This window comes from Quercus suber, unplaced genomic scaffold (genome assembly GCF_002906115.3).
Source record: "Quercus suber isolate HL8 unplaced genomic scaffold, Cork oak 2.0 scaffold_162, whole genome shotgun sequence".
NCBI classification, from domain to species: Eukaryota; Viridiplantae; Streptophyta; class Magnoliopsida; order Fagales; family Fagaceae; genus Quercus; species Quercus suber.
In genome coordinates, this window is record NW_027069623.1 from 336,089 (window position 1) to 348,155 (window position 12,067).

Below are 12,067 nucleotides of genomic sequence, written 5' to 3' on the forward strand. Positions count from 1 at the left end.
AATTTTTAGGTTTCAAGGGTATTTCGGTCATTTTTAAGGTTTAGAGGGTATTTTGGTAATTTTAAGTTTCAAGGGTATTTTGGTCATTTTTTAGGTTTCTGTGGTCTTTTGGTCATTTTTTTAGGTCTAGGGGGTATTTTGGTAATTTTTAGTTTTCAAGGGTATTTTGGTCTTTTTTTAAGTTTTAGGAGTCTTTCAGTCATTTCTTATGTTTCGAGGATTTTTGGGTATTTTTTAGGTTTCGGGGGTATTTCAGTCATTTTTTAGGTTTAGGGTGCATTTCGGCAATTTTAGAGGATTTTAGGAATACTTTGGTCATTTTCAAGTTTTATGGGCAATTTGGTAATTTTGATTATTGGGCAATTAGGTGGGTTGAGGCTTACCCATAATAATTTGGTTGAGTTGGGTTTGAGTTAGATTTAATTAGTTAAATGGGTAATAGTGGGTAAATGGGAAATATCCAAAATTTTGGGCAGTATCCAAACTCTACTCAATTACCTTCTACCCATTAAGAACTGAGTATTACTCAGAATAATTGAATCGGGTAGAATTGAATATCCATTACCCAATGGGTATGGTCATCCTTAATTACAGGTGGTAGGTGGTTCCTTAAGTCAACTAATTGGAAGATGACTTGTAAGCGAGAATGGGAGCTACTTCTAAGTTTCTTGTATCTTTTTATCATCTTCTTTATTCTCTTTTTCAATTTTGCCTCATCAAACATGAAGGATGCCTCATCCTCCTCTTTTATGCTTACTTTTCATTCCTAAATTTTATGTTTCTTTCATTCAATTTTGTTGTCTTTTAAATTTCACTTCTTTGCTACTCTCTGTGTCCCAAATTGTTAGACTATTATATTTTAAAACATCCCAAAAATGAATTTTTTTTTTAAATTCAATAAATAAATGTTCTAACATACACTTCACCTTATTTAAAAAAAAAAAAAAAAACTATTTCCTTCTTATACGTTTTTAGACCCCTTAAAACATAACCAGATTAACCTAGTTATTTAGCCAAGTGATTAACTTAGGTAAATTATGCAGTTCTAGGTTAATACATATAAATCATATCATGTAAAGTACGGAAAATAAAGAACACACGATATGATAACCCAGGAAAACTAAACCGGTAAAAAACCTAGGGAGGATTTAACCTAACTATCCTCAAGGTAAACTGAATCCACTATGAAAGAATTGAAGTTTACACAACAGCGACTTAGACCACTAACATCCTATTGCTACCTCGAGTAGGAAACTTACTACCACGACCACGTGACAGCTCTGAGTCCACGGATTACTTCTTTCTTGAATTCCCAACAGGTACAAGTACTCCCGCTTGTGTATCTTTAAGCTTTTGAATCTGCAACTGAATTATCACCAAGTTCTTGACATAATCTTGAATCTTGGAAACCCTAAGTATGTGTGAAGGTAAGCACTTCTAGATCTCACAAAAGATTCACACACAGAGCATAAAGAGCAACCTCAAAACGTGGCTAGGGTTTTCCTTTTTATACTTAAGACAAAACATAAAACCATACACATTAAACAGGCTTGGGTTGAGTTGGAAATTCTACAGAAAAAAAAATCTGCAAGATTTTCGATCGGTCGAGTCTAATTCTCGATCAATCGAGCCAGGAAAATTTACACAGTAAATCCTGCAGCAACTCGATTCCAACTTTACATAAAAAACATATACTTTGAGCAAGTCTAAACAAGACTAAAATGTTTTGATCATGGTTTGCTAACATTACAAAATGAAATTCTAATACATTAGTTCATAATTCTTAGAACCTAACACTTCTCACTAAAGTGTTTGATTGACATCAGCTTATAAGCTCAAGTTTTAGTTTTTAGCTCTTATGTACAACTTTTTAAAACGTCAATTTTTTCTACTTTTTCAAGGTAAAATTATACTTTAGCACACTTTCAACAAAAAACTAAATAAGCTATTTCGAAATATACACTTAAACTGCGGAAAAATATGTCCATCCTAAATTCCTAACTACTTTTTCAATTCTGTATTTAAAGACTTCCTATAATCCAATGATTCATTTCTCTAACATTTTCTGGAACATTCCCATGGCATCACATGACATGGTAGATCATATTTACAAAACTTAACTATGTCATCCCCTATATTGTTTCTTATTTGTCAAAAGTCAGTAAAAATTCAAGAATATAAAAAAGTTAACATTTTTTTTGGAAAAAAAAAAAAAAGCTAGTTTATTGCTTTTTTATTGAAATAAAAAGTTGGGCAAAAAGCAAAAGGGCTAGAAAGCTTTTAATCATATTGACAAATGTCCAACCCAGATACATTCACAAAACACTAGCATATGGTTAACAAATAGAAAATGGGGGGGGGGGGAAAAAAAAAACCATAATTTGAAACACAATAGGATGAAACCATAGAAATAATAATACGCACCTCAACATTTTTCGCGGACATTCTAGCCTTTTGCCCCTAATTGTTTTTTTATTTAGCAATTTGCCCCTATTTCGAAACTATATAGGGATATGCCCCTGTTTCAATACTCGATTACCCTAAAATCGAGTTTCAATGAAATACTCGATTTGTAGAAAATCGAGTTATGCCAGATCAAACTTAAAAATAATAATAATAATAATAATAATAATAATTTGCATGTAACTCGAGCTTAGGGAAATCGAGTTCCATGCAAAAAATTTTTACAAGTGTGATTGCCCAATATTCAGGGAGACCTATAGCGGCGTTTTTAAGCCCCATAGTGACGTTTTTAAGCCCTATAGTGGCGTTTTTCTAGAAAATTTTTTTATACCAGGTTTCAGTGGCCCTATAACGGCGTTTTTTAATCCCTATAGTGGTGTTTTTCTGGAAATTTTTTTTATAAGTGTAAATACCAGGTTTCAGTGGCCCTATAGCGGCGTTTTTTATCACTATAGTGACGTTTTTAAGCCCTATAGTGACGTTTTGGAACTCGATTTCCATTTACTCGAGTTTCATGAATTTTATTTTTATTTTTATTTTTATTTTTATTTTTAAGTTTGATCGGGCATAACTCGATTTTAAACCAATCGAGTACTTTAAGTAACTCGATTTTAGGGTCATCAAGTATCGAAACAGGGGCACGCACCTATATAGTTTCGAAACAGGGGCATTTTGCCAATTAAAAAAATAAGAGGGGGTAAAATGCCAAAATGTCCCATTTTTTGCCCTTAACCATAAATCTCATACTCCTTGGCATGGTTGTCAAAATCCCGATCTAAATCCTACGATTTTATGATCCCAACTATCCAAAACGATCCGAATCTTTTAAGGATCTTTGTGATCGTTCAGGATCGGTATGATCATAAAATTCTAACAGTCCCAAACGACCTTAATTTCTTGTAATATTATTTAACTTGATAGCAGGCTCAGTTGGACCCAAATAAAAAATATCCTAATAGACTGTCACGTTTTGAGATTTTTAGCCTCTTTAAATGATGTTTACAAATGGATGTAGTGATGTATGGTAATTATATTAACAAATGTATAATTTATGTGACTATTTAACATACCAATGTGTATTTTTTGTTTTTTTCTCAAATAATGTAAAATCTTACACTTTATGATCTGATTCTATGATCTATGATCCCACCTACCTCCCACAATCCTACGTAGGATCCTGATTTTGAAAACTTTGCTCCTTGGTGAATTTCTCATACACTTTTAAGGTTAGCTTCACTTGCAGTTGGCTTTTATGAAACAAGCACAGAATCAAAATCTAATTTTGTGTTGGATGGTAACTGGATCTACAATTTATCGATTCCCAGAGATAGGAATATGAAAATTCGAAGTAAACATAGGGGTCTACAAAAATACTGCCACAAATAATGAATTTGAAAAAAAAGAAAGAATCCGCCTATTTTAATGGAAGACAAAATCAGCATTAAACATGAATAAACTCAATTGAATGAGACATTCTTTTTTTTCTTTTCTTTCCAGTACACTAACCCCCTCCCCTCTTTTCTTCAATCCTGTTTTCCATAAATTAACTAACTACGTACTAAAGTTAAGGCAATCTACATATGTTCAAGAATTCTATCCATCCTTTTGAAGCTGTGACTCATGCTTTAACGTCCTCGATGGTAACCTTCTCAGCTTCTGGGTGAGTATCTTTGCAAGGGATCCACATGCCTTGAGACTTTTTCTGAAGAATTTAGTATTAGCTTAGTGGTAGAGCGTGCCTTTGATAATTGCATCGTTATGCCTGGGCTGTGAGGGCTTTCAGCCACATGGATAGTTCAATGTGCTCATCAGGGCTTGACCCTGAGATATGGATCATCCAAGGCACTTTAGCATGGCATACTTCTCCTGTTCAAACTGAAATTTGAAACCAAACTTCTCCTCAGGAGGATAGATGGGGCGATTCAGGTGAGATCCAATTAGGCCTTGCTCTAGTCTCTTTAGGGGTTATTACCTTGGTAGTTCAACATATGTACTCTTTACTTGCTTATGCATTCATAGCACAAGACTTTTTTTTCAAATGATTCATATTGTCAAGTGTACTAATTCCAAATTTCATTCCAATCAAATGATCCACAATTGCCAATATATCTCGCGGTAACAAAAATGGAATGTTTTGAGACATACTCTTTATTTATCTATTCTATAATTCTATAAAGGGTATATTCTCAAACACCTAGATAGATAAGTATCTATCATGATATAGACTAGTAATGAATATGTATGTTTGGCCGTAACACTAATCAATTCAGCAACAAAAATTCTTAAGAGTTTTAGAGCAGCTACAATGTAAAATTACAATTTTTGAACACTATGCCATCCTGACAGATGGAAGTTATGATTGAGCCAGGGGTATACATGTCTTTTACATAAACAAATATTACTCACTTATTAAAGAATAAATTGCAAATTATACTTCTAAATTTTAGGAGTGATTGGATTTTACACCCTGAAATTTAAAATTTAGATTTTATCTCCTGACGTTTAAGGGTGTTTGGATTTTAGATCTTGACATTTCAAAATTTGGATTTTACTTCCTATATTTTAGAGGTTTCTGGATTTTACTCCTTAAAGTTTGAGAGTATTTTAATTTTACACCTTAAAGTTTCATAATTTTGGAGTATAAAGTCCAAACACTCTCAAACTTTAGAGAATAAAATTCAAATTCTGAAACATCAAGGATTAAAATCTAATCACCCTAAACTTCAGGGGGTAAAATCCAATATTAAAACTTCAGGGTGTAAAATTCAAACACTCCCAAACTTTAGGGGTGCAATTTGCAATTTACTCTTTATTAAATTTTCAAACATGAACAAAGTTTGCCTACAAACTCCTTCTATATCTTTTTATTAGATGCGAATTTTTTATAAATCCACTATTAGACTACATTTTCTTATAATATCATTCATGCTATCAAAATTTTAAACAGGTTAAAGAGCAATAGCTATATTATTAAAAACAAAATTTAGTTACAAAATTGGTTGTAGCCTTAAACTACAACCTTACTCAATATCTTTTTATTGGAGGTGAATTTTGACAAATCCACCATTAGATTACATCTTCTTCTTCTATACTCCACGTTTGCAAATTTCTAGAAAGTTGAAGATTAATAATTATGTCGTCAATAAACTGTTTAAATTGCAAATTTTTGTAATTTAAAGTTATGCATAAAATATAAACTTACAGATTATATAGTAAATAATATCCGATTAACACAAAATTTTATATGTGTATTAAGAGTGTAAAGAACATACAATATAACGGTTATATTTCCAAAATATGTAATAATATTTATTTTATTGAGTAAGGTTGTAACCAAAGGTTACAACCAATTTTATAGTGGAACTTTGTCCTATCGGTAATCAAATATTTATATTTCAAGTTTTGCAGTCTTAAACTTTGCATAAAAAATGAGTTTATAAATTGAATAGTAAATAATATCTGATTTGAACGAAATTTGACATGCATGTTAAAAGTATAAAAAACATACAATCCAACAGTAAGATTTTCAAAATATGTAATCATGTTAAATTTGTAGTAGGCGTAAATGCACTTTTAATCCCTACATTTTGGGGTCATTTCTATTTTGGTCCCTACATTTATATTTTACCACTTTTAATCCCTAAACCAATTAACGCGTGTTATTTTAGTCCTTTCCCTCAGTCAACAGACAAAAATAGCTGACGTGGCTAACGGACTGGTTAAAATATTATTAAAAATTTACTGTAGCACTTACCAAATAAAATAATAATAAAAAAATCTAACTTTCTTAATTTTTAACAGATTTAAAATTGAGAAAAAGCAAGATTAAAATGCAAAAATATATCAAGATCTATTTTCATCTTCAACAAAAACACCAATGAACACAAACTCAGATTTTAAACATAAGAACACATGTCTAGATTTTCTTGCCCTTTCTTGTCAACCAAACATAAACACAAACACACATCAATCTCCAGCAAGAACACAAACACAAACCTGGTAGCATATCTTCTCAGATTTTCTCAAACCACAAAACCCAAATATACAAAATCACAACTCAAACCCAGATTTTCTCATCTTTCAATCAAAACCTCCAACAAATAAAATTCATAAATCCAAAAACCAAATTCATAAACCCAGATCTTCTCCTTCTTACAACTACAACAACTATCTTTCTTTCTCTCCCTTAGTCCCAACCCAAACGTAGCCCTCTCCTTCATGCTCAAATGGTTGCTCCACCTTGATGACCCACATGTTTTCAGACGGGTTCTCGACTCAAAACCTTATAGGTTTCGAGCAACCAGGTTCAATTAGGCTAAACCAACTAACCCTATCTCAAATTCGCTAGATCCAAACCTAGATCCACCTCCAAAACCAACTCTTTTACCCACAAAATCAACAGCCACAACATGGTTCTTGTTTGCCAGGCCCAACTTCCCAAACCTTCGTCACCATGGCTCTTGCGTTGGTGGCGATTTCGGTGAGTACCAGCCTATCCATTCCTCGGTGGACGCCAAGCCCCAAGCCATTTTGAAAGCTTGGCTAACGCGCTGCTGAAGATAGAGAAGCAGAGTAAGAAGTCGAAGAAAGCTGAAGCCGAAGCTGAGCTGAAGAAGAAGAAGAAACAAGAGGAGGAAGTGGTGGTGGAGTCACCATGGTTTTCTTTTTCATCTTCTTCATGCTCGACCAGATCCCCTTCTCCACCTTCTATTCTTGTTCTTGGGTTTTTATTTTTTTTAAATTTTTAACTCATATTTTTTCTTTTTGTTAAAATTGAGAAATAAATATTTTAAATTATAATCTAATGTGGCATGAGTAATGAGTGCTACAATAAATTTTTAATAATATTTTAATCAGTTCGTTAGCCATGTCAGCTATTTCCGTCTGTTGACTGACGGAAAGGACTAAAATAACACGCGTTAATTGGTTTAGGGACTAAAAGTGATAAAATATAAATGTAGGGACCAAAATAGAAATGACCCCAAAATGTAGGGACTAAAAGTGCATTTAGCCTTTTTAGTAAAAGTTTGTAGTTGCTACAAACTTTGTCCCTCAAACATTCAAACTTTTACTGTGAGAAGAAGCAAACCCTCGTCATTGTAACAGAAAGTCCGAGTTTGTAAGCTCCCAACAAAGGAACAAATAAGTGGATAAATTATTGGAAAGAAAAATACAATAAATTCCATGAAGTACAGTAGAACAGGAGAAATGACCATGATTTTTGTTAGGTTCTAAAGATTTAGGATTTTATGTATTTAGAACTCTAATGTGTAATGTTGGCAAACCATGATCAAAACAATATGTTTAGTCTTGTTTAGGCTTGCTCAAAGTATGTTTATTTGTAAAACTGGAATCGAGTGATTGCAGATTTATTGGACTAAATCTGTAAGGCTCGATCAATCGAAAATTAGACTCGATCGATCGAACCACGTACAGATTTATTTTTCTGCAGAGTTCCAGTTCAGCCCAAACTCTATTTAAACGTCTTGGGGATTAAGTAAAAAACTCCTATATATAAGGAAAACCCTAGAACGTTTTTGAGACTTTGAAGAGAGATTAGAGTGCCTCTTGTGCCTCCTTTTATTTTTAGGGTTTTGTACCTAAACCTCTCTAAGTCTTTGTTGCTCATATTTGCGGTTTATGTGAATCTCTTGTGAGATCATTGAGGAGCTTTCCTTCGCATAAACTTAGGGTTTTCGAGATAGAGATTACTTCAACATCTTGATGATCAACTCAGTTGCTACCATTGAAGCTTAAAGAATATCAAGCGTGGGTGCTTGTAGCTGATTGGAGAATTCAAGAAAGAAGGAGTCCGTAGATTCGGAGCTTGCACGTGGTTGTGTCAGTAAGTTCTACTGGTGGGTAGCATTAGGAAGTCAAGCGGGGAGCTTGTAGTCCTTTTGTATGAACTTCGATTATTTCATAGTGAATTCAGGTTTGCCTTGAGGATCGGTGGGTCAAATCCTCCCCAGGTTTTTACCATGTGGTTTCCTGGGTGATCATATCATTGTGTTATTTATATTTCCGCTGCTTTATATTTTTGATATGATTGTATGTTTGTGATAACCTAGATTTGCATAATTTGACTAAGTTAATCACTTGACTAAATAAACTAGGTTAATCTGGTTGGTTTAAGGGGTCTAAATTTCCAACAACTGGTATCAGAACGGGTAGCTCTTCTTGTTTAGATCTTTTGATCTAAGAGCTGATCCTTGACCCCTGTTGTCATGGATAATTTTAAGTGTCTTTCTGATCATGTTTCTGCTGATTTTATTGATGCTGTAATGTTTTGAATAAAAAGGACACTATTGTTTCTATTGATTTTTTTGATGCTTTTGAAACTCTTCATAAGGAATTATCTAAATCTTTGAAAATTTCTAAGAAATTCAAGGAAGAGTTAAAATTGGCTAATCTTGAAAAAGATGATTTGATTGTGAGATTAGATGAGTCTAATAAAAAGAATGAATTTTTGAGAAATCAAATTTCCTCTCAAGATGAGAAGATGAAAAGCTTGGAACAAGAGTTAGTTGAGTCTCAAACTAAACTTGAAAATTTGACTAGTACCAAGCCTGCTGTTGATAACAGAAATGTTTCTGTTTCTCTTAAGCCTAAAACTGAGAAAGTTTATATCCCTCCTTTCAAGAGGAATAATAAAGAAAATGCTTATTTTGCTAGGTTAGACAAAGGTAAAAGTTCTGATGTAGACGCTGAAGTTTCTAAACCTAAGTCTAAACCTACTGTTAAAGAGCATAATAAATCTGTTTTTGTGCCTACCTGTCACATTTGTGGTGTTGTTGATCATATTAGACCAAATTGTTCTTTGTTGAGGCAAAAACCAAAATCTGAGACTAGACTTGTTGTTAGGAATATTGATGTTCCTAAATTTGTTTCTATTTGCCACATTTGTGGTGTTCGTGGTCACATTCGTCCTAATTGTCATAAGTTGAAATTTAAGTATTCTGTATGTCAATCTAGGATATGTGATGATATTTCTCCTGCCATAAGTCCAAATAAATTGTTTCATATGCTTTTGAAAAATTTGAGCTTGTTGGCTTGTGAAAGGAATTTGCAGGATTTTAGTCTCTCTCAGAAGATTGGTGTAATCTCTCAAATACACTTTGCTTCTCATGGATTTTCACCTACAAAACCGAAGACTCGTGCTAGATGGGTGAGAAAAGATCCTCCAAGGTGAGTGTTGCTAACCTGTCCTTGATTTAATTCTTTCAATTAATTGTGGACATGTTTTGTTTTAGTTTTTGGTTGTTTTATTTTCTTTGATTGTTTTGTTTTAAAAAAAAAAATCCAAAAACATTGAAAATTTTCAAAAAGACAAAAATATTTTATTTTGTGTCTTGTTTTATTTTTCTTGAGGATTACATGAGTTATAATATCTCTCTCTTGATTTAGAATACGCTTGACATTGTGGAGAAACTTGAATAGTTTGTGCTAAGCTATATCTGATTTTGTGTGAGTATGTACTAGTTTGTACATGTACTCAAGGGTTAATTAAGAAATTGATATTTCTTGTTTGTGTACCCTCTATAGCTTAGTTAAGCACTATCATGCATTACTTTTGCATTGTTCATTTAGTAATATGTGCTTTTTGTTTTTGGTCATAAAGTTCGTTAAAACCAAAAAGATTTTTGTGTTTTGTATTATAGATCTTGGATTTATAATCAAGGTTGGCCACCTTATCTTTACATAACTAGTTTATGTACCTTGTTTAGCTTGGATGAGCTTACTTTATTGCATTTTACTAGTTTGAGTTTTGTAGTGCATGTTGTGTGGGAAAGATGTTTGTGGTTATTAATCACTTTGTCTTGATCTTGAAGTCACATGTTATTTGACTGTCAGACTTGATCATTTTGAGAAATGCATAAATAATCATCTCACCACTGTTCACTAGCCAATCATGAGCACCTTAGTGCATATCATAAGATTTTGTGCTCGAGAAAGTGTAGCACATGCACAAAAAGAACATAAGGTGTAGCCTCGATTTAAATTGCTTAATATTTAAAATTGGTGTGTACTATTAGGCTTGATGCCAAATCACATAATTAAAATTGGTGTGTATATTATGAGGCAAAATTCAAGAAACTTACATGATTGCAAGCTTATGTTCTAGGAGATGTGGGAGTTATATGATGTAACTCTTTAGGTGATAGTCTCTTTTAAATTCTATGTGATGAATTTTGTAGACTTTGTGATTGATTACTATTCACATATCACCTCACATGTATCTCAAGCTTTTGTTAGTTGCACACACTACACAAGTTACTATTTGCTAAACTTGGTACATTATATTGTGTGTGATTTTGTTGTGGCAATCCAAGATTAAAAGTTCATTGATTTTAATGCAAAATGTGTATAATGTTTGCGCTTTGAGGACAAATTGATTGAAAATCTTGATTTTGGAAGATCTTGGTTAAATTCAAGTGTTTTTGAAAAACTTTTCGTCTCATACTCATGCATTTTTTATAAAACAATGTGCTTTGAGGAGTTTCTGCATTAAAATGCTCTGTTTTTCACAAATCTGATTTTTCCAGACTTTCGATCGATCGAACCTGTTTTTCGATCAATCGAAATTGCGATTAAAATTTTTGGTTTGAGTTTGCTTGACTCGATTGATGTTCGATCAATTCTCGATCGATCGAAACTGAAAAATTTTCAGTTTCTATGTTTTTGACCAAATTTTTTTTTCCATGCATCATTTGTGTTTAGGATTCACATGCGTTACATTGATTTTTTGTATCCATCTTACAGTTTTGCAGTCATATCTCTCATTGTTTTCACACATCCCATGCATACACTTTGCTAAATTGGGTACTCAACTTGATTTAAAAATTGATTGATTAATTTTTGAGTTTTGTACATTCTAGTATATGCTTTTTCTTATGTGTGAACTGTAGAAAATATTTTTCTTAAGAGATATGATGGATAATCAATGTGCAAATATTTTCTCTACTCATGCAACTGTTTATGGGTCACATAATGCCATGTTTGCATTTTATTGAAAGAGAGAATATTTTTTCTTCATGTGTATCCTCACCTTAGTTTTTAACTTTGGTTTGTGTGTTTTTAACTTTGGTCCTGCTGGTGAGGATGTTTCTGATCCTGTTGGTGATGCTGCTGCTTTGTCAATTAAAAAATCATCCTGATAATCTTTCAAATAACAATAGATGAAGCTTTCAGCGAGAGGAAAAAATAAAGTGAGAACAACTTTTAATATACTATTCTAATTGTTTGAGGTGTTATATCTTTCTTCACATTAGAACCTTGTTGATAGCATAAGTCATAGTTGGTCGCACTGTTACCCTCACTGCATCCTTGCGACCAAACTTTTAGAGATATTGGAAAAACAAGTAGAGGTCGAGTCTACTTAGTTTTCTCCAATATCTCAATTCACTCCAAACTTTATCTCTATTATCTATCATATTTATATATGCAATTTGGTATTTATAATTCAATTATTATAAATAGTGGATGAAAGGAGATTCGAACCAAGGGAGTCAATACCGTATCGGAGGCTGTACCGGTTTGCCCAGTGGTACGGTATATTTCGGATACCGGTCAATACCGGTGTATTCGGGTTTACCGCTATTTA